This window comes from Rhea pennata, chromosome 1, assembly GCF_028389875.1.
Source record: "Rhea pennata isolate bPtePen1 chromosome 1, bPtePen1.pri, whole genome shotgun sequence".
Lineage (NCBI taxonomy): Eukaryota > Metazoa > Chordata > Aves > Rheiformes > Rheidae > Rhea > Rhea pennata.
Genome location: NC_084663.1, coordinates 81,713,338 through 81,737,520, shown reverse-complemented (window position 1 = coordinate 81,737,520; position 24,183 = coordinate 81,713,338). Strand labels below are relative to the sequence as shown.

The following is a 24,183-nucleotide window of genomic DNA, read 5'->3' as shown; positions in this document are numbered from 1 at the left end:
CGTTAAACAGTGTTTCCTACTGTTGCATACAAATGATTTCTTGTAGCTTGATTAACAAGGCCTCTGCCACTGTTACTTTTTAAAAAACCTTTTTAACCATGTGAAAAAGGCAAGCAAAATCTTCAGTACCATAAACCAATGCAGATCACACATTCTGTTGAACTTTCACTGCAAATCTAATCTATTCTTCTTAAAAATAATAGCAAAATATTACATTACATGAACTTTGAAAACTGAAAAGAGAAACAGTCAACCTCCTCAGGTTATTCCTATAATATCTAATGAGAGACATCATACGCTAGCTTCCATGACCATAGGCACAGTGAGAAGATGGAATGTGTCAGGGTCCTATGCACTAAATGCACTAAATTTTCAGATCATACAAAAAGTGAGCAATCAATGCACAATGTTACACAGCAGGACTCTGCGGGAATACAAAACTTGGGTGCAGCACAGTGCAGCGTAATAATGCTTCCTTGTCTACATCATGTCTCACACCAGGTATGGCTGGGAGGCAGAGAGAAGCCATCCATTAATATAGAAATATGGGGAAGAAAAGCTGAGCAAGTCTTATACTTAAAGCATGAGACTTGACAGTATAAAGTCCATGCTTACTCCTGCAATAACCAGCTTGTAACTAGCTTATACAAGACTCAGCTACAAGACAATGTTTCTGATGTCCACACTGAGCCTGCCATGAATCACACAGCAAACAGTTTTGTAAACAAGTTCAGGTTTCAGAAATCATCCACGCCATATGATGCTCTCTGATGCTAAAGCATTAGCCATATGCTACACTCCCTCTCTTTCCAGCAAGGCAATCTGGAGAGTGCTTCTGCCCACAGCAACAACAGAGTCTCTTCCTTTGTCATGGTCTAGGATGCCAAGCATACAGAGCGACAGCTATTACTGGGGCTATTCTACACAGGCCATTTCAGGAGGTGAGCAACAGCCTGAGGCTGTACGATTTTCTTCTCAATAACTCTTTGAAATTTCCGTAAGAGTGAATGGATGGGATTATATTAACAGTGTTACTTTGTTACTTCCTGACACAAGCAGCCCAGGCACACTACTACTTACCTATACTACATAGAAAAGGTCCTTCAGCAAATTATATCCATATCCCAGCTTGAGACCCATGAACCTTTCAATAAAAGTCATTCCAAAGCCTAAGCACAAAGTAAAACCTAAATCAATTCAAGCAAATAGGCCACATATTACAAAACAAACAGGAACAAGAAATCCAGATAAAATTACAGCTATGTGCCCATCATTCCTTAGCAAAAACCTGCTGGGACTTACAGGCTGAATAACTTAGAGGCGCAGTGAAACAGAAGATCATATCCAAGGAATTCAAAAGAAAACCTATGAAGCCCCAAAAAGGTTTATGCCTATATTTGCACAACAAGGACTTCTCAACTTCTAGGTCAAACTGATACAACATGCTATTATACTCTTACCTTATCTGCTGTCACTGTACATTTTGAAAGTTAATTTCATAAATGCAGTTGCACTTTTTACTGGGTGCAATCAGAATTAGGTTTATAGATTTTAATTTCTGTGGGTTTGAGAGTTTATATGTATATTTTACCGACCAGGTACTCTGGCTCTGGTCAAAGATGGTTAACTCTCAGACAGAGTATCCAAGATGATATATAAAAGGCATGTTAGAGACAACAGTACAGAATCACCCAAAAAGCAGGGGAGGCAGCACAGCTGAACTAACAAACCCAGACAAATCTAAGCTGACACCTGCTGAAGTGGCTGAGCTGCTCTGAACTCTGACCTACCAAAACATGTTTGCTGTTATGTAGTGCCAGACCAGATGTGGCTCCAAGGCATACTACGACTGAGCTGCTAAGGCCCCCCCCAGGACATAGCATACTGCAGAAAAGTCTGAATTTTGCTAGTTAGATTAACTAGTTCCCAGTAAAGGCTGACCATGTTGGACTCAGTCTGGAGTTACACAAAACGGTTGAAGATCTTCTACAATTTGCTCCCTCATGTTCTCTGTTCTCATCTTGTACAGTATGGAAACTCCTCAGCCATCAGAAAGCTCTTGGCTCACACTTCAGGTCAAAGATGAAAAACTGTTTTGGGGCTAGAACTGGCCCCAGCTGAAAGTTCATTAGCATGGCACTGCACCTCAGCAAGTATGCGTGGGAACCAGCATGACTCCATGTATGGTGTAGCTGAAACTGAAAGCTGAGTAGTGCTTTACACTGGTAGGATAGTTTCACTGCAGCCTTTATATTGCCACAGCAATGCTGGAGCATGCAGAAAGTTATCACCATCCGGGCCTAGATCATTAGAACATGGTTGCTTTCTACACTGCTGGAGTGCAAATAAATATGAACACATATATCTTTATGTTACATGAATAATGAGACTCAAATTTACACAAGAAATGTTTGTCAGGAACATACGCTCTTTGAAATCGATTTTCATTATATCTCATATGTAAATGTTTTTCTTCTTTTTTTTTCCTTCAAATTTATCTCCTCAGAGATCTAGATAAGGTCTTAATTTTCTCTTGTGAAAAACTATCCAGCAGAGGCAGAGGCATTCCTACAGAAAATCTTTCCAGTAAAACTGCCTCAGTAAATCATTTGCTAAATTAAGCTGTAACAAGCATAGTCAATCCTGATAGTGAAAAACTCTTTCCACATCCAGCAACAGCTTCCCAAAACACTGATAGAAGAACTTCCTCAATATAAAATGATTTCTGTTGAAAGGATAATCAAGGTTTGTGGTAGGATGAATATGAAAACAAGTCTCTACTTCATTTGACATTAGACAGTTCGGTTTTGCAATAAATACAGATATATTTTATCACATATAAGATCAATGGCACCTTTTGCAGTTATAGTTTGGAGGGAAGTGTTGCTATAGCAGTATGAACCATAGGAAATCCGCATCTACTCAAAATATTATTTCTAAGCATCAAGACTTTTTATGGTATAGCACTCTTGCAGAAAAGGGTGCAGAAAATCAATAGCAATGTCTTAATTAATCAAATAGGTGTAGCTTAGAAAAAGTATTCCACCGAAACACACCGAACAAGGAAATGAAATACTATGACTGCACACTAAGCAAGCTTTTGTTTGTTTTAGTTACTGGAATGTTTTTCCCTGAAGCAGCTTATACCAGTTAAGGTCAAGAGTTCAAATTCAGGCTTTCTCAAATCACATACCCTTGGATTCAGCACATTTTTTTCCTGTTCCCTACACAATCACAAGCAACTAAATGAGATCTGACACTTCTAAAGTGGTTCACCTCAGAGCTGCAGGGTTTCTTGTCTCAGGCATTAAGGGAAAGAAATAAAACTAGTTTTAAAGTGGAATCAGCCCTGAAGCAATATAGCGAAATTTGTATGGTCCTACCCTTAATGTAGTTGGCATTGTGTTAATCTGGAACTCGAATAAACCACAAAGGATAACCAACATATGACTGCAATACCTTTCCCTAGACAGTCTTAGGGGAGCGCTTGTGCCCAGGACTTATTCTGTGACCTTCCCATCCTTGGGGGTAACTGGGACTCTGGCTGTGGGACTGGGTTCTTCCTTCCTTCTTGTGCAAAGGTACCGACTGCTCCTCCACACTCTTGCCCTGAATTATTAATAAATTATATGCCCAATTACCCTTGCTTTTAATTCTCTATTTTCTCCTTTATCTCTTTCTACAAATTGGCTCCTTCAATTAAATCTTGCAGTGCCCATAACCATGGTAAAATTGTATAGTGTTATAAGTAGAAACCAACTCAACTGAAAAAAAAATCATCTACAACACTGATCCATTAGGGTCTTGAGAACAGATTAACTTTCTATCTCATTCTCTCTATCTTCATGCCATTTTTTGACAGATTAGTTTGAACAACAGATTCTCATGTATTTCTACAGCTCCTAACATATTTAATAAGAGAGAAGGAATGACTAAAATTGCTAAAAAAAAGTTAAAATAAATAAAATAAAAAAAACAAAACCACAGCTTAATTAAACAAATAAAAAATATTCAGATTCCTCTGGCCATGTGAACATTCTGGTTTTCGCAAAGACATATTAAAAGAACAGAAATTTTGAAATTGCTACGCAATACAAAACCATAATTTTGTGCAAGAGTAAGTACATCTTATGCATGGATACAATTCAAGCTAATGGTAAGAAGGAAAACTGCCTTTGTAGAGAGGGGCTTCTAAGGTGTGTGATAGAAGACCTTTACCAGGTCATCCACATCTTGGTCCAGTTGAGTCTTGAAAATCTCCAAGAAAGAGATTCTAACACCTCTCCAGGTGATCAGTTAAAGTCCTGCACTACTCCCTGGGTGAAAAACTTATCCCTAGTGGCCAACCTGAACTTCTCAGACTGTAGCCTGAGACTGCTGTCCCTTGTTTTACCCATCTGCCACTGTTGAGAAGAGTTTGGCTCGATTGTCATTGTAACTCATCTTCAAGTAGTTATAAGCTAATACAAAATTACTCCTCAGCCTCCTTTTTTGCCAAACTAAAACAACCCAACTCCTTCAATCTCTCCTCATAGCTTATTGGTCCCATGCCAACAGACAGCAGGATCCTTTCTCTATTTTTCAAACAGCCTTCTTGGTCTAAGGAACCTCAAAATTAACTGGAGAACCACAGTATACCAATTACGGCCTCAGCAATGCTGAGACGAGGATAATAACTTTGCTTGATCTGCTAGCCATACTTTTCCTACTCTAGACCACTACGTGGCTTGCATTATTTGCAATGGAAGTGCATCACTGGGTCATTTTCAACTTGCCACCCACTATATAAACCTCCATTGCTTTTCTGTCAGTTGGTTCTCAGTCTGTACAGTTGCATAGGATTTTTCTGCACAGGCAGAAAGCGTCACATTTCACAGAATCACAGAATGGTTGACACTGGAAGAGGACCTTTGGACCCAAGCTCCCTGCTGAAGGAGGGTCACCTAGAGCATGTTGCCCAGTACTGTGTCCAGATGGTTTTTGAATACCTCCAAGGACAGAGAATCCTTGGCCTCTCTGGTCAACTTTTTCCAGTGCTCAGTTACCCTCACAGTAAAAAAGGTTTTTCTTAGATGCAGACGGAACTTCCTGTGCTTCATTTACGCTTGCTGAACTTACAAGGTTTCTGTTGGCCCAAAGCCCGGGTTTGTCAAGGTCCAGCTGAACTGAATTTCTACCATTTGGTGCATTAAACTCTCTCCTCTGCCAATTTAATGTGGTCTACAAATTTTCTAAGAGCGCATTCTGTCTCACCATCTAGGTAGTTGAGAGAGCCGTAGCAATATTGGCCTGCCTAATGCCTGCACAGTTCACTTGTTAGTTGTCACTAACTATACAGAGCTGTTGATGACTAACCTTCAAACCAAAATGCCCAGGCAACTTTCAATCCAAACCATTAGCCCATACTTTCACAGCTTCTTCAGTGAGAGATGGTAACAAATGCCTCACTGAAGTCTAAGTCAAGGTATACTGCATCCACTGCTCTCCCCTCATCTACATAGTCAGTCATTTCATCACAGAAGGCACTCAGGTTGGTAAGCGTGATTGTCCTTGGTATCTCTGGGTTGATCATTCTTAATTACCTTCTCATCTATCATGTGTTTGGAAATAGATTTCATGCAGATGTGATTCATAGCTTTTCCAGGGATTGAGGTAAGGCTGGCTTATTTGAGACAGGACTGGTAGAAGTAAGATCTATAGTTACTTGGATTCCCCTTCTTAAAGATGGGTGTGTAATGTTAACTTTTTTCTAGTCATCAGGAACTTCTCTGATTTTAATCATTTTTCATAGATGATAGTCTCACAAATACATCATCTATGTCTTTCAGTATCCAAGAAAGACTCTCATCCAACCTGATGGATGGAACTGAATACAGACAGCTTTCAAATTTCTAAGGAAATTTGAAGAGTAAAGTATTCCTTGTTTCCTGTGCAGTACTGCTAAATTATGGTCTTCCAGACAACCTTTATTTTGTACAAAATCATATTTGGAATAGGAATTTATCATGCTTCTTGCTCAGTGGACCACTTTGCAAGAAAGGGCATCTCTTGCCCACATGCTCAATCAAATTGCTTTGTCTCTGAGAACACAGTGTTCATCTTCATGCTGTTGCTGAAAAATAAGAAAATGCCCTAGCCCTCAATCTCAATAAGGAGTCATCTTACAAAAGCAACATCTCACTAGTAGCCAGTGATACAGGAAAGAAGAGAACTACAATCTTTAGAGCACTATAGCTCTAACTACTGATTAAGAAAGAAGAACAGAGAGCTCAGAAATATGCATAGCACAGAGAGAAACTTTCTCTGGTTGAAAGACCCTTAGCAATGGCCAAACTTAGCAGTCTCCAAATTAACTGAAAGGAATAAAGAAACGTTCTGAAATGTTAGCTCACAATTGCTTAAAGAAGATTAAAATTAGTAATTTCACTTGAATTCTGATAGAGTAAAACCAAAGATCTATGATTTGCTGCATACTTGTCACCGTGCTTCTGAGTCCAGTGCCTACAGGGTCCAAATATTTGCTATGACATTGTGTCCTGATGTCTTCAAACAAATACTGACCATGCTCTTGCCAACTCTAAGTGTTAAATTAGAGCAAGCAAAGACAAGTCATATCCACCATAAGAAGTTTTTAAATATTACTCCCTACTATATGCTTTAATACATTGCATTTGTGATGTATTAAGGCTTATATTTATTATTCATAAATATGAAGTGGAAAACACAATGTTAGGTAGAAAAAGCACCTCTCCAAAAGCAAATGTTTTAATAAAAAGAAATGTAAGTGACTTACTAGACCAGTAAAACCAACATGTTCTAGCAGAAAACATCGCCAGGAAGATATACAACACTCCATGCACAGCTCAGCATGCACAACTAAACAGTCATGTTTTCTTCTTATATCATGCAGTTCTTTGAGGAATATTAGTATAGTTTTTATGTTTAACTTAAGATATCAGAATGTACACTACACTAGATAATTATTTGCAATGCATTAAAAGGCTGATTTGAACAACCAAGAAAGGTTTGACACACACAAAAAAGTGTCTAGATTCTATAGTTGGCAGGTTAGAACTTATGAATAGGAGGGCAAAGGAAAACAGAAAGCTGATCTGTTATTTTTCAGTCAGATTCTTTTCTCTTCTCTTAAGAAAAGGAGGTAAATATTCAATAATGAACTTGACTGGTAAGCTAGCATTCCCAGTGAAAGAGCTGAAAGGAGAAAGTATGGAAAAATGACATTTTAAAGATAAGGCAATGAAGACATTTTCATCAGGAAGTACAGTTACATATTACTCTGGATGTACTTCTCCAACCTTTATCTTTCTCAATCTTCTGTTTTCAAAGCAAAAGTCAAATAGATGTAACACCTCAGTTTGTGCAAGTTGAAAATTCTGATTTGGTGGCACTTTTGCACCAGTCTGTACAGGACACTAAACAGCTACAGGACACTACTATGAAAATTCAGGCCTTTTATTTTGTATAAAAAATTTCAAGCTAGCTGCTGCAGGCAATTCTGAGCACTTTAGACTGAAATTAGCTAAGACTATTTGGGGCACCATATTTTGAATGCACAGGACATAAGGCAGCACACAGCAGATAAAAATTTAAGAATTTCAAGAAATTCAAGCAAGCAAGAAAGACAAAGGAATGTATGGAAATACACTTTTTATTTTATGAATGAGTCATCAGCATGGGGTGACATTTATACAAAGCTACTTAGAGCAAAGCACCAAACCCTGCTGATGCAACACTTCAGTGAAAATACGGAGGAAGCAATGAAAAAAAATAGATTAAAAATACATATGAGGATTTCAAATTGGATGCATCATGTCAAGAAGAACACATTGTCTTGATCACTTCCAATTATTAGACATAGTAAAATAGCAAGTAAGCTTATTGTTGTTACCCAGGAGACAAACTACAAATTTGTTGTTACATATCTAGAAATGCTACATGAGACAGACTTCATGAAAACAGAAGCCTGTGAATAGGCTTTAGCAGAAGAAAGGGAAGAGCCATAAATGCAGACAACTTCACTGCTAAAGGTAAAGAATAATGTTTTTCTTCTGCCTCCATTATTTCGTAAGTAGCAAGAAAGACCAGAAGGGGATAATTAGCCTGTCAGGTTGCTATTTTCTAAAACCTTATCTTTCAACATGCTTAGCCATCTCTACTTATCTGCTTTTAAAAAAACCCTCCTAGCCTACCTACACAGAAAACAGATTTTAAGCCCTTGGGAGGGTGGGGTCTAATGGCTGTTTGCAGCCTTTCAAAGTGCATAGGATGCTGAAAGACCAGTTTTCACTTTTATCTCCTACAGAGCTAGTCATCCCAAATTAGTGTAGCTGCCATTCTTTCAGTTTTAATGCTTTTGCCATCTTCTAAATTCTATTAAGCAGTGGTTCTGTCATGTAAAACACTTCATGGTTAGACACAGGAAATGATAAAATGTTAATATATTGAATAACAAATTCAATACTATCAGTGTCACTGTAGGAAACAAAAGAAGAAATGACCATGGTCATAAATTGAACTTCATCAACTGAGCTAATAATTCTAAACTATTAGTGCTTAGATCCAGCCCTGAATGTGCTCACAGTTGTTTTATCAAAGAAGGGAAGCCTCACATAATCCATGCTGGAGAGCATCCTCCAACTAGACCTACTAAATAACCTCAGTAAGGGAGCTGTTCAATGGATCCCAAGTGCACCACATATGGCCAAGGATGTCTTATACACAGTACAAAATTAAGGATAAAAAATTGCCCACAAACAGTACCAGTCTTTTTTCTTGGCAACTGTATTTTTTTAGGCCACACTCTCATTTAATGGAAGATAGCTTTACTATTACAGTATTGTGACTGCTATAACATTTTGAACACTTGAACCTTAGATCAGAGATGAGTTCCTATGAAGGGCCCCAGATCACCTCACCTCATCTTCCAGGAAAACTGACTTGCATAGGTTGCCATGGACAATATATGTCAGTGAGCAGTAGAGTATTCGGTTTGTTGATACTTGAAGAATCTATTGCTTTGGAAGGCAAAAATTTCCGCATCTTCAAGGATTCAGTCTATGGTCAGCAATGGGAACTCTAGCTTTTTTTTTCTCTCTCCATTTTTCAACATGATTATCTATTTTTAAAGTGAATTTGCAAGAGTTATATATGCCAGCCTTTAACCTTTAAGACTGAATTTTTTGTACTGTATTTAACTTTGTAGTCACAAAGCAATCTGTCCTCCTACATAGGTCACAGCCCTGGCCTGGGGGAAATCTAGTACTGCAAAAAAGACTGCAAAAATGTGCTTAGATTTAATGCAACTTCAGCTTCTTCATCATTCACCAGAAGAATGGTGGCTGTTGAAGTATACATTTTCTCTTGATACATCCCTTTACTACTTGAAAATCAAAGCTACAGTAAGTGTAACATTAACAGGCATATGTTTTCTGATGGCAACCCAAGAAGTAAGACCCTCCAAAGTTATGCAGCACGAGCTGCTAATGCAGCTTCAGGCTGTTATTGCCTTGCTGTCATATAGGAGTTTTGCTCTGCTTGTGATTGACTTAATATTATTGTTCAGTTGGCAGAGTCCGGAGACCTCATCTTTGATTAAGGGGTGTTATCTCATTGTCTTGGAAGCATATGCTTTCATCTGATCCCTGACTTGCTTGCTAGAAATACTTAGCAGCAAATTTGCTGGAAAATCTTAGTGGCAAATTCCTCAGCAGTAAGCAATGCCTAAGTTCTTGAAAAAAACTGGAACTAGCCAAAACATTAGGATTTCCACCGGCAGATAATTTGATGCTATCCTACACAGATAAAGAATTGCTGATATCTTGGTTATATACTACCCAAAATGAATATTCAGATGAAAACCTGCTGAACTGAAACACATATGGGGCATGTATGGGGCATTCCAGCACCAGGAACTAAACATCTCCTCTCTGCATACCTGCTGACTTAGACCTTGGAGCAGAGAGTGATGCACAAGTTTTGATCCAGGTACTTCTAAAAGTGCTTATTGTAGCAAAAACATAGGACAGATTCAGAGCATGGTGGAGATGAGTTAAACTCTTTTTTGAGCCAGAAGGAATAATACAGACGTAGCAGTTTGCCCAATGTTATATAGCAATGAAGTGTTGGTGATACACCAAAATGAAAGTGAAGCCATACGTCTTAGACAAGAAATCAGTCCTTAAGGACACAGTTGGTGGTCTTATCTCCTCTGCCAGCAAAACTAGGTGAAGGAAACAAAACAAAATGCCTGGGAGAAAACAGTGACTGGAAAATAGAGGAGCTGGAAATATATATATACATAAACTGGGAATACATCAACATCCTATGTTGATCAATACATCGTTTAGCTGCTTCAGAGTGCTCTGAAACCTGGAATTTAAGTATGTATAGCAACCCACAGGCTGTTTTGGGGATGTGTGGGACAAGGTAGCAGTCACTGAACATAAGCATGAGAAAGAAGAAAAATTAAAACTGTAGATAGACATAGTGCTAAGGCAACAGTCACCAGTTGTATGCAGAACCCAAAGCCTTTTCTACAGGGTTGACAGGTTTGATCACTGCATCCATCTGCAAGATTTTATACAGCATGAACACCCTGGTATTTCTGTGTACCATGCCCTCACTTGGGTGTGACCTCATGATTTCACCCAATTTTATTTCAGAAGAAAGCAAAAAAGTAGTGAGGATCACTGACATTTTGTTTCATACTAGGAGTGTATTAGCTTAGTCAGTTTGCTGTGAAATACCTAATAAAGACAATGGAATAAAGCAATGGAAGATTAAAAGAGGTCATTGGTAGAAAACAATGTCATCCAGTACCTGTAAAGTCTTGATGAAGGATTTCATTTCTTCCTGCAGATGGCAAGCTGAAGGACTCATAGGGAAGCAGAACCACATCAAAGTAATAATGTATGTGATCAGAGAAAGGATCATAGGTCATGTAAAGAATAAAACTCTAAGATAACTCAGCTGTAGTTGCAGTAGTGAGGTGGAATTTACAACATGTAATGTTAGACTATATGGCTATCAAAGCTCTGAGTTTATATAAACAGGTATCTGTCAGAAATGCAAATAATCTATTTCTTTGCTATCTGCAGGACTGCAGTAAAAAATGTCAGGCTGCAGTTACATTAAGTCAGGGATGTCTAAGGATATAGTTCTGTCACATCCAATTTAGAAGCGTGAATACTTGAGAATTTGGGTTCCTACTGCACTTAACTAATCTGTCTTATTAATCACCTAGGGATCAAGAAAGTCTCAGTCTTTTCCAGGATTTTTTGGCCAACAATAAATTGAGGGCTTTACAGCAATGACAATAGCCAAAGGAAATTCAGCAGCCAGTCCTGGACTTGTTCCCCTTGACTTACAGGTAGAAGCAACAAATAAGCTGATGTCAGTGCATTACATGAAAGTTTTGCCAAAGACTGTTTCTGCAACAAAATTTCATCCTCAAAAATTTCTTTAAAATTAGATTTAAACAGAATCATGTCAACCATTTCAGATAAGCTGATAACAAAAGTAAGTCCCACTGACAGAACTGTAAGTGTGAAAATACTAGAAAGTGTTTTATTTTATGTTAGCCAGGCATATCTATCTGCCTCTCTCTTCCTCTCTCCCTGCCCCTCTCTCTCACCCCCATCTCTCTCATCCAACCCCCCCCTTTCTCCCTCCCGCCTCTTTCTTTTTCCCTTTGCCCTCCTCTCTCCCTCTGCCTGCCTGCTTCTCACTCTCCCTGCCTGCCTCTCTCCCCGCACTGCTATAGTCCCCCGATTGAGCTATGAACATGTCATGCAAGAATTTTAGAACTATATTAGTTCTGTACTTAAAGAGAAAGGTTTTTAATACTAATATTGAATAAGACTGTGTGTTTGTGAATAGGCAATGACAGGTGGTAAAAACAGATGGTTTTGAAAAGATTTGTGACAGTCTCTCTGGCTCCACCATTCTACTGGCTCAGCATGATATTGGCATCGAAAGTCGTTACCAACTTCTTTGCCTCACTAGAGAAAACCAGGAGCAGCCGATCTCACTGGCTTCCCAGAGCCAGGACAGGTTCAGTAAATCTTATTCCTTTGTATTATTCAGCACACCTCCAAACTGCTTCTGCCTCACTGCTCAAGCCCAAGCCATTGATACAGACTGACTGGCTGGTTGATGATCTGGCAGAAGTCATACCAGCGGTCTGTGTTCACTGGTCCTTATTGAAGGACAGAGTGGACAGAGTTCCTCGGTTTGGCAGGCTAGAACTGGGGCCATTCACCACCCATCAGAACCATTTTTATTCTGGGAAGAATTTCTGAACACATCTCTTACAACCACACTTATGACCACTGAGTGCTGCAACACCAAACCTAGACCCAAACAGCTGCATTCCCTTACAGCTGTGCTTGAAACAAGAAACTTTTTCTCAAGTCCTTGGTGATAAATAAGGCAACGTTTCATCTCAGATGCTTCTGCAAACTTAAAGACAACACAGTCCTCCACAACTGAGCAAACTTTGACAAATGGTGAGTAACCTTGTGTCATAAGTCACAGAGTAATATTGTGCTAGGAAAACTTTCACAAGTGGGGAATGTCTCCCAAATTCTGTAGGACAGCATGCTTTACCAAATATAAGGTGTTCGTACAAAATAAGGTGTTCATACAAAAAAAAAAAAAAAAAAAAAAAAAAAAAACAACAAAAAAAAAACGACCCCCCAAGCTATTCTGTTTGGGTAGTTTTACTGCCCTCATATCCCTGATTTCAGATCCATTTCCACTTTACATAGTAAACATTAGCTGAACCCCAGCTCAGTGAAACAGTGCTGACTGCTGCAGCTACTATCATCTCAATGTTATCATTACTTGTCCTTAAGGGGCAAAGCCCCACTATTGATTCTAAAACTGTGCTTGTTTGCATACCAGCAACAACCGCAACAGGATACAAAAGCATCCAGAGGCTGCCATTTGCTGCCACACTGCATCAGCTGTAGCACACCGCTAGTTAAGGGTCACTTGTAACTTTCATTTAAGGTATCACAGTTATCTCTGAAAACAACCAGATACATTCATATATACCAAAAAACTTTTAACTGGTACCACCTTTGGCTATTATCAAATTTGTATACCAATTTGTATACCCCATTGTTAACTCCATGGTACACTCAGCTCAAAGAATATTTTAGAAGACCACTGTGCTTTGCTAGTAATCACATATTTTGTGAGTAACTTAAGAATCTCTCTTGCAGGATTTACTAAGGTGTGTTGTAGGAATTAAGTTCCTGAGAAGGGGCTGGCACCTTTTCTATGTACCACCTCTGCTCTTTGGATTTTTTCAAAGCCAGATCTGCTTGATTAACATCAATAAATAATTGTACATATTTGTGCATCTTTCCCTTATGGTCTATCCATAGCATTGTTTACAAAATTACAGTCATTTTACACTTTCACAATTTCACTCACAGTATCAAGGAAGTTTCTGAAGGAGTATTCTAGTGACAGTAGGATTCACCACAGCGTATTTATATTCAGCATCCTATGAATGAGACTGCACAGCTCTCCTGTAATTGCCCATTCTTGCCTTTAAGAAAAGGCTCTCCTGAACCATTGTCTGCAAAATAAATCCACCTTCTTTACAGGACCAGCAATAAGATCAGGGATATGATGATCCTCAGGAATATTCACAGGTAAATTCTACTCCTGGGGTCCACGGTAGTGTACAAAGGAAATCCTCTTTTTTAAAGGTCAAATACAAGTCTTATACCGATCTGAAAAAGCCTTTTCTATCAAGTGGGTGGTTTTCCTGAAGGGTTGATTTCCAGAAAAATTTTAATTTGGACAAACAGGCATTCTCCAAATAAATATTTTTCCTCTCCTTCCTTCAGTCAACAGTTTCTCTAACTGCTTTCAAGAAGGTCAAACAGAGAGCTGTCTGTCCAGCTGGTCCAAATTTTATATATTATAACATTCTATATGAACTATAATGTACAGTTGTGAAAATTGAGTTTCCGATAAAGGTAGGCACAAGCCATTCAAAGCTGAAAACATAGACTTACATTTGTAGTCTGCAGAGCACACCATAGTAAAATTGCCAATCACCTTGAAACACAGTAATATGAATAAGTTCTTCTTAACCAATACTTGATTACTGGCAAGATTCCAAAATCAAGATAGCAATACTGGAATCAGGAGGAACACACATGAAATAAGATGTAACCTGAACTGAAGAGAATATCACATGCTGGCAGTACAGATCTGTGCTTGGATAAGGCAAAGCTGAACCACAGTTTTAGAAACTAAATTTTAAGCATCTAGGTTTGTGATCAGTTCTGCCATTCTTACACGTATTAACCAGTCATTAATCTTCATATTTGTTTTAATCACTTGTACAGGACAACTGGCTGCTTCTCAGAGCATATGTAGATGGCAGACACACGTATAACATTAAAAATGAAATTTATTATGAGGAAAACCTATAATACGCACCTCCCCTGCACAGCTGCTCAAAAGTTACTCTCAGCAAGCGGAAAATAACAGATTTAAACATAACAGGGTATTTTTCTGGCACAGTGTAGTTTCTTCTATGAGTTGAGGTGGAAAAGCTACGCTCCATGCAGTTTATAATGGCGGACAACTGCCTAACTATAGGTAAACACAAAGGAAAACACATGTACAGTTAACACTTACAAAAAGAGCTAAATATAAGGTTAGAACTGAATATAATTATAGTCAAATTGCTGGGGGGGACAGTTTGCAAAACCTTCAATACTGCCTCATGCTTTAACAAAAACAAATGCAGCCAAAGATTTGTGGGAAAGATTTCCAGTTTCAGCAATTACCAGAAGGATATTAATTATAGGCCTGTACACAAAAGCCTACTATTGACTATTTTAGTGTGTAAAGACCTAATAAGCCATAATTTTGACACTATGACCTGCACAAGTACATCACTCAAAACCAACCATATCTTCTAAAGGAATCTTTAAAACACTATTTAAGCAGGAATTAAAAACAAAAACCCAGGATAAAATTTCTACCTCAGATGGTGTTAAAAATAAGAGTTATGGGCTCAGTTATTACTGAATCTGTATCATTCAAAATTAAAATGTGAAGGAGAAAATACAATAAAAGACAATTCTGATAATATACTATATATATATATAATTATATATTTTATATGGAATTCTGTTTTAATAGAAATTCCATAGTGATAGCAAATGTGCCAGATGTGGCTGCAGATGTGCATCACTTGCCAGATGTGGCTGCATACCAAGGAGGGTTGAAATGCTACAGTGCTTGGCAACTCATGTTGGCAGTGTGCATGAGTCCACAGGGACAGATTCGCTGAAGTCCAGGAGGCTTCGCAAGGAAGATCAGAATAGGGAAGTACTTCTCCATGGCTATTTCCTATGGCTTTCATCATCCTATGCTGAGTAATTATTATTGTTAAAATTATCATAGCACCAAAGAGTTGCTATGCCATCAATTTGCTAACGCCATCAATTGCGGCCTTATCAGTGTAGGCCATCCACAGACAGAACAAAAGGATGGACTGGAGCTTAGAAAATTTGCAATTTAAATGGAAGACAGGTGGACCTGAAGGCAACAGGAATGGTGGTGCGGGTAGAAGTTAGGTCAGTGGTAGAACTGATTCAAAATCTGAATTCAGAGCTCCACAACCCGAGCAGAGGGAGACATTTAGCAAACTAGAATAAGGCGTCACCTCCTTCAAGGATGCAGCTATTTAGAAGAACCTTTTGTCCTTCAAGTTTCCTTTGTCATTAGCTTTGCACTAAGGCTAGGTTCGCACTGGCTTGGCATATTGCATGCGTTGTATGTCTTCACAGATAAAATGAAGATAGACAGATACCTTTCCTTACGCTCCAAACTGGCCACATATCATAGAATCATAGAATCAGTAAGGTTGGAAGGGACCTCTAGAGATCATCTAGTCCAGCCTCCCCACTCAGCAGGGTCACCTAGAGCATGGTTGACAGGGTTGCATCCAGGTGGGCCTTGAATATCTCCAGAGAAGGAGTTTCCACAACCTCTCTGGGCAAAGCTATATAAGCCAAATCCAGTCTGGAAGCCATGTATAAATGTTAACATAGCTTTGAGCCAGAGCCCGTTATACTGCAGTTCCATAATCTTTTTAATCTGGCATAATGGGACTCCTGCTAAAAGCAATGAGGATTGGCCTATTCTTCCCCCCAAAGCAAGTCTCTGCTGACTACTTAGAGCATTTTAGTCATGCATTGAGTTAGACCCAGGAACTCATCCAATTGAAAACCACGCCAACAACAACAAAAGTGGATTTGCGTTTGGCCAGAAATGATAGTACCAGCACAAGTGAGAGATCAGAAATCTGTAGCCAGGGGTGAAGAAGACATGCTGACCAAACAGAAGTACCCCCACATTTATGTCCAATTAAAATGACCACTGAATTACACCCTTTGTCTTGCTGAGAGTCAAATTTTGGTAGCTAAAGCTACCAAAGCATCATGTTCATACAGACGAACAGCTTTCAGACAAGAGAGCTATGATAATGAATACTCCTCAAATCAGTCAAGCATTAGATGGTAGAGTATTTCCAGCTCGATTGTCTCACCTTTACTGCATTTCAGCTTCGATGAACTACTCAGATCTGTGGATTTGTGGTATCACCAGGCAAAATGGATCCTTCTTCTCTTTCACATTTCAAGATAGACATTTTTTTATCCTTCTCTATGCCCACATTTATATCATCTATCCCTTGTATAGATCAAAATGGAGAGAACAGAACATACAAGTTAATCAGAATTAGCAACTTCCTAGGTGGGATATAAGGAGAAAAAAGAAACAAACTTTTCAATGACATTCATTGACATTCATTACAATGACATTCCAAGGTTGCAGGCTGCCCACTTGAAGCAAGGATCTATACTCTGCGACAGGACTCCAGAGAAGGAAATCAGCACCAGCAGAGAGGCTGCTGAAGGTATTGGCTGCTCATTTGTGCTCCTCTACTGCACCATGCCAACCAGATGTCAATCTCTGTGCCTTCATAATATCCGTATTCACCATTCTCTGCTGCGTTTCTTCTGTCCTGTCATTTAGAATGTTTTCTATACTAGTACCATCACTACTTCCCACCTGCCCGGTGAGCTACATCACAGACCCAGACTGACATGGGGAAAGCACAGGAAGTTTATCAAAGCCACCTCTATAACAAAGCCACAAACTGCCTCTGTCAATAGGCCATTCCCTACTGTTTTTCTGTCAGTCCATCATTAGACTCTTCTTTTTTTCATCCATCTGACATGCTAAGTTTTTGTTTACTTGAGTTTTTATTACATACTTTTCAAGATTGTTAACCACTTTTAAAATTGCATTTCCCCACCACTAAACTATCTTTAACAGGGATTAGAGAGAGCTGAAACTCAAAGTTGCAGAAATCAAGAATTTGTAGCTTCATTAGAGTATCAGATACTATATTTAGAGGATGTTCAAGGATGTAAAAGGTTGGCCTAATTCTGCTATTGCTTTATATTTAATTCAGGTCCCTTTGAGTGAGTGTGTCTTCTCCCTTCCCTCCCCAAAATCTTCTATCCTGATCACCTGTGTATTGAATTTTACTGAGATTTTAGTCCACGCAAATCTCCCCCACGCTCCTCCCCCCCCCAAAAAAAAAACTACAAAGGAGAAGCCTTAAAATGTTGTAGTAAGTTTGACAACATGCTTATATGAGGCAAAGGGACTGTATTGGTTCTGGACATTAAAGTACCAAACTATAACACAGGGGGATTTTACAACTCCTCTAAAGCAACCATCAGTTTATTTTTTAAACTACATAGTTATTTTCAAGAGAAGAAAATTGGGTATATTATACAGTTATGAACAGAACTTATGTTTTCCTATTCAAGAACACTGTTTGAGCAAACTACAGGCAGGCAGGCAACAATGATGCTTATGTATGGTAGATGCAAATGAAAACAAATTCTAGTAGCACATCTCAGAACTGCAATCAGTTTCTCATCAAGCAGAGATGAAGGTTCCCAGGACACCAACACATGCAGAAAACTGAGCTCTAAAGCAATGTGCCAAAACCCATGGCTTTAAAATTAAAAGCTTTTGAAGGGCCAGATGTTTTATGACATCTTTGGAACCACCTGACATTTCAATTTTACACTTTCAAGTGAAAAGGGTTACAGCAGGTACGGATTTGGAGGGAGGGCATTTTTCTAGCCAAACAATTATCTTCACAAAAATCAAAACTGTAGTCTAAAAGAAGATGTGAAACTAATATTTTTGGTGCAGTATTTCTAGGTGAAGCATCTCCTATTTAGCTTCATTGTTTCCTACTGCAAGATGATGGTCTGTCATTAGTTATTTGTCTCTCTTCTATAGCTATGCCTTTAAAAGGCTTTGAGGCAAATATGTAAAAGTGAATTATTCTGTGTAACAACATTATTGTGAAGGACTGCACAAGCCATTACAAGGTCAGATGCATCTAATGAGGGCAGTCTCACAGGATCTGGTAAGCAAATTTAGGATAAATCTTTATGATGCCAGGTGGATTGGCAGAAGAGGTATCTAGTAATTTCCTATTCATAGTGAGATGAAAGAAACAGCAGCAAGTCTCAGCATATGAGCTCTTCTCACGTGATTAAGGCCATTGTTATGCCATATGCGACATCTATTTTTATGTATGGGCCTAATAACAGGGAAAATGTAAAGGGTAAACCTTCTCTAGAAGCACCTCGGTTCTCCCCATTTTTGGATAACATCACACCCGAATTACCCTCAGCAAGAGTAAGCTTCCTTGGTATGAATCAGGGCTCGTAACACTCCTCTCCTCATTCATAGGTTTGAGCTTCAACTTGAACTTTGCAAGGAGAAGCTGAAGCGTGGAGCTGGGCTGGAGCCGCTGCTCTTCCCCGCTGCACGGCGCGGGTCACCGCCCTGTGCTCGGGGGAAAGGGGGGAGATCCAGCCCCTGGGAGTCCGAGTCCGGGCAGCCATGAGGAAGGGGGGCCCGGCCCGGGGGTCTCGGGGGAAGGGGAGCTCCAGAGACAAGAGGGGTGGTCTGGGCCCAAAGCGCCCGCTTGGCGTAGAGCACCAACACCTCCACTTAACGCCGCATGTCGCTGCCCACCTGACACGCCGCCGCCCCGGCACGCTGGGTCGGGTTCTGCTGCCGAGACAGCGGTACTGGCCAGGCCCCGGCCTCGGTTCCCACAGGGCGCGTGCAGCCACTCACACATCATCATCCCTCCGCAGCGTCCCCTGCTCTTCCCCCTCCTTCCTCCTAGTAGGCTGTTACCTTTAATTGCCGCTTTTCCGACCAGCTCCTCTCTCCAGGCTGCTTCCCCCACCTGCCCTAGCACACAAGCAACTCCCGGCAAGGAAAGGGAGGAAAAAAAATTACAAACCTCTCCTCCCCTTCTGGGTTTTATAGTATGTATCCGGCCGGGGAAGGGAGGAGCAGCGCCTTTGCTTTGCCTTCCCCTCTGTCGCCTCTCGCACCGCACGGCTGCCGGCCGCAGAGGATGCCCGCCGACTCAGGCCGCCCGGGCTTCTCTTCTCCCGGGTGTCTCTTTGCCCGACCCTGTTTTCGCACTGCCAAGCTAAATTGCGAGCGGGGCGCTGTGCAGCGGAAGCCGAGGGGCAGGAAAAGCGAAGCAGGGCCAGAGCAGAGGCGCCATCCTCGGCAAGGCTCAGCCCTGCGTCCCCCGCCTGCAGACCGCAGCTCCCAGAATCACCTAGCAGCACAAACGCAAAGCGTCCGTTTGTCCGCCGCAGATCCTGCCTCCCCCACTCCGCCCGCTAGCCCTGCCGCAGGGGACATACACATGCGGCAGCAGCAGCCCTTAGAGGAAATCAGAAGAACAGGCAAGAAAAAGATCCCCGCCTCTCCCCTACGCCACCGCCGGGCTTCTCCCTGGGCCGCTCCTTACCGGGCCACCGAGGCTGCTCTGCTGGCACGGCCGCCTCCGCGCTCCCCGGGGCCGGCGGGCAGGGGGCGAGCGGCGGCAGCGGCTGCACCCGCCTCGTCCCTGCTCCTTTGCAGCGCCTCCCTGCGCCCCTTGCCCGGCGTCCCCCCCGGTTCCGACTGCTGCTGCCAGGAGAGGGAGGAACCGCCAGGCGAGGCGATGGCCGAGAGCCGCGGAGAGCGGCGGCGTGCCTCAGCCGCTGCTCGTCTCCGGGCAGGGAGAGGGGGAGCGGGATGCTTTCTAAACTCATGCTGGATGAGCAAGGAAAGAGCCCTACCCCTCCTTCCAGATGATTTTGCGTTCACCTCCTTTTTCTCTTCACCTTAAAGCTGAATTTCTCTTTGTGCTAAAAAAAAAAGAAAGACAAGGGCGGGGCGGGGGAAGGGAAAGAAAGAAAAAAAAACCCCACACAGCAGGAAGAATGTTATACAGAAATATAGATGTAAAATCTATATACACAGAATTTTTCTTACAGGCATTAAGCAGCAGCATGGAGGCACACAACATACCTACTCAGCCTTTGCCACAAATATTATTTTTTTCTCCCTTTAGCTGTGGAAGATACGCTGCCCTCAGCAAGACTGGTTTTTTTTCAGCTCAGTATGTGAACCAGCAAGAAATGATACTTTTACATCTTATATGACACTTGCAGTATGTACAAGCATTCATTAATTTTACAAGGTTGTATCTAATTGCTGTTTTCAATTTATTAGGGGGGGAATAGAGAGAGAGAGTTTAGGCAACTTGCCCACCAATTACTGAATCTGTATCAGAGCTGTCATCAAGGCTCTAAACACAAAAGATTAGTGCTATACCCAGAATTGCAGTTCTCAGGCCCCTCACTCCATTGATGCCTAATCCTAGTGATGCTTGTAGGATACAGCTGCCTGTTGTTTCCACATCAAATCTCTAAGCATGGCTATTCCCACACCTGGATGCTATTAATTCAAGCCTAATACTAGTTGGAGCCCACAAAACAGGTATACCTTCACATGTCTTTCTTCATTCAGACTAGTGTTCTTAAAGTACATGTGCTGTGACTCCTAGTGTGACACTGGTCTAATTAGGAATTGGTCCTAAGGCCAATTCACAGCACAATCTGGTCCATAAAATGTCCAAATTGCCTATGTCACAATGTCTATGTCAGCAGCTCTCCACACTACACCTACAGAGTTGGAGTAATGTTATCCATGTGAGGTCAGATACATTTGTTCAGGGAATTTAATTCATAACTGTGAAAGATGTAGGGTATGTTGACTGCACCACTTGCGTAAGGCACTTGGAGAGGCTACTGCTTCCAGAAATACTAGGTGCTCTCTAAGTGGATTAGAGCATCTTCTGGGGGAGTGGGTCTGGCTTCGTTTTCATCTTTCATGTACAAGGAAAAGCTGTCTCTCTCTCCTACCAAAAGAATTTCGGATTTGCCCATCTGAGATGTACAAGGGAGGAACTTGCAAGAAACAAATAGCAGGAAGTGGTTCTCACTCAAGGAAGTCTCAGCTGTTTACCAAAAGAGACTGATGGTTGTTAGGATAATTCTGAGGAAACAGGGTTTTGGTTGCCTACATCTCAGGCATGTTCTGTAACATAAACCTCAGCCTTTGACAGACTGGCCTTCTGTCTAAACTGAAAAAAACTTACTGGAACTACCAATTGAGGGCAACTACTTGGCACCAAAATGGGAAACAAGTAGAGAAAGATGTGGACTAATAGAGTACATCATCGGAGGTGGCTTTGATCAAAGATAGTGGTCTTGCACACTGAATAATAGCCAGGAGGAGAGTGCTAGTAGCACAGAATTGGGGAAAAAAAAACACTATTGCTAGCATTATTTATGAAAACTGAGCAGAACACTTCAAAGAGTATTTGCAGGAATTGATGATTATCAGGACAGATTGCATAGGAGCAAAAGTAGATTCAGATCTACAAATCTACAGAAATCCCTTTGTGCAGTTTAGAAAAAGCAGGCTGACTTGAGGAGCAATTCCTGACTAAAGGCCAATGAAGACATTAAACAGGTAGTATGACAGATGAAGAAACAAAAAGGAATCATTAAAGCAGTGCCAGCCTGAAAGACTACCCTTTGAACAGAAGGTTTTACTGTGGCCATGAAGTATGTCATGGGGAGCAGGAAGACTAGAGGCTCACCTGGGGGGAAAAAAAAAAAAAAAAAAAGAAAGAAAAAAAAAGTCCTTTTTGGGTGGCTGAACAAGTACTTTACAACACCTTAGAAGGAGTTGGGGGAAAAAACAGGGGGGGGGAGGGGAGGCTCTCCAGGGTGCTCTGCCCTCAGGTACAAGGGAGAGAGATTAGCTTTCATTGTTCATTCTTGAGTAACCTTCATTCCATCATTAATTACACTGCCTGAGTTGGAGAAAGAACTGTTGCAAGCCTAGCTCTTTCACTGCATGTCACAAGGATGAGGCATGAACAAAAGAGTGGGAAGTTTCCCAGAACTGCCGGGTTGTGGTATTCTCTGGCTTTTGTAGCTTTTTGTGAATCGTTCATAATTGTTCATAATAATAATTCTTGCATTCAAATGAAAAATTCTCCTAAGCATAAGTTAAAATTTTAAAACTGAGCCTGTTAAGGATGGCATACAATTGAGCTTCCACTGTAAGCAATGTAAGGAAGGCATACAACTATGAAAGTTTAATTTCAATTTTAATTTAATTCCTCAAACTATCATTAAACTATTTGATGCAAAACTGCCTAAGGAGGTGGATTGAGAACTGGCTGAAAGACAGAGCTCAGACAGTTTGTCATCAGTGGCACAGAATCTAGTTGGAGGCCTTTGGCTAGTGGTATCCCCCAGGGCTCAGTACTGGGTCCCATCCTGTTCAACTTTTTCATCAATGACCTGGATGAAGGGACAGAGTACCTCCTCAGCAAGTTTGCTGATGATACCAAGCTGGGTGGAATGGCTGATACACCTGAGAGCTGTGCTGCCATGCTGCCATTCAGAGAGACCTGGACAGACTGGAGAGCTGGGCAGAGAGAAACCTCCTGAGGTTCAGCAAGGGCAAGTGCATAGTCCTGCACTTAGGGAGGCTGCTGGAAAAGCAGCTCTGCAGAAAAGGACCTGGGAGTGCTGGTGAATGACAAGTTGACCATGAGCCAACAACGTGCCCTTGTGGCCAGGAAGGCCAACGGTATCCTGGGGTGCATTAGGAAGAGTGTTGCCAGAAGGTCGAGGGAGGTGATCCTGCCCCTCTGCTCAGCCCTGGTGAGACCTCATCTGGAGTACTGCGTCCAGTTCTGGGCTCCCCAGTACAAGAGAGATATGGAGCTACTGGAGAGAGTCCAGCATAGGGCTACAAGGATGATCAGAGGGCTGGAGCATCTACCCTATGAGGAAAGGCTGCGAGAGCTGGGCCTGTTTAGCCTGGAGAAGAGAAGACTGAAGGGGGGATCTTATCAATGTCTGTAAGTATCTGAAGGGCCCCATGTCAAGGGCATAAGGACAGACTCTTTGCAGTTGTCCCATGTGACAGGACTAGAGGCAACAGACATAAACTGAACCAGAAGAAGTTCCGCCTGACCGTGAGGAGGAATTTCTTCACTGTGAGAGTGACAGAGCACTGGAACAGGTTGCCCAGGGAGGTTGTGGAGTCTCCTTCTCTGGAGATATTCAAAGCCCGCCTGGATGCAATCCTGTCTAACATGCTCTAGGTGGTCCTGCTTGAGCAGGGGGGTTGGACTAGGTGATCTCCAGAGGTCCCTTCCAAACTTACCCATTATGTGGTTCTATGAAAGTTGTCTGACAACTGTCTGATAGAAGTCCATGGCACTAGTATAAAAAGAATCAGCACGCCATTTCCCTCACTTCCTTTGACAGTGTTCCCTAACTTTGTCTAATGCACTACCTATGGTTAGAAGAGCAAGGTGAAAGAGCTGACTGTCTGAAACACACAACTGAATATCTTTGGGACACTTTAGGCTTGGTATAAAGCCCCTCACCTTTGATATATGATGAACTAAGGAACTTTTTAATTGCTTCATAGAAATTAGAGAATGTTAGGCAGCTCAACTTTTATGAGGTTAGTAGTTCTTCTGCAATTGCAAATCTGTACCGTAGGTAGTAATGCCTTTTTAAATCTGTTGTGCCTTTTGTAATCTGTTGACCTAGCCTAATCCATTATCACATTTCAACATATGCCATGGCACACACATCACCTGGTGAAGACTTTGGCTTTTTTTCTTTCCTTCACATT

General features: G+C 41.2%; 1 protein-coding gene across 6 annotated transcripts in view; it reads right to left on the bottom strand.

The window, feature by feature from the left end:
- FAR2 (fatty acyl-CoA reductase 2) overlaps positions 1–20,309 on the bottom strand; it is a 158,209-nt gene extending 137,900 nt beyond the window's left edge. Inside the window, exons 1-2 of one of the 6 annotated variants that reach the window (XM_062593068.1) lie at positions 20,247–20,309; positions 16,607–16,749 (exon numbers count right to left, since the gene is read on the bottom strand). The gene's annotated coding sequence lies outside the window, so the exon portion shown is untranslated. Of the gene's footprint in view, positions 1–16,606; positions 16,750–19,299; positions 19,366–19,408; positions 19,620–19,933; positions 20,020–20,246 lie in introns of those variants that run through there. The other 5 variants (XM_062593053.1, XM_062593078.1, XM_062593087.1 and 2 more) reach the window with 5 other exon arrangements.
- Between the last annotated feature and the right edge of the window lie 3,874 nt (positions 20,310–24,183).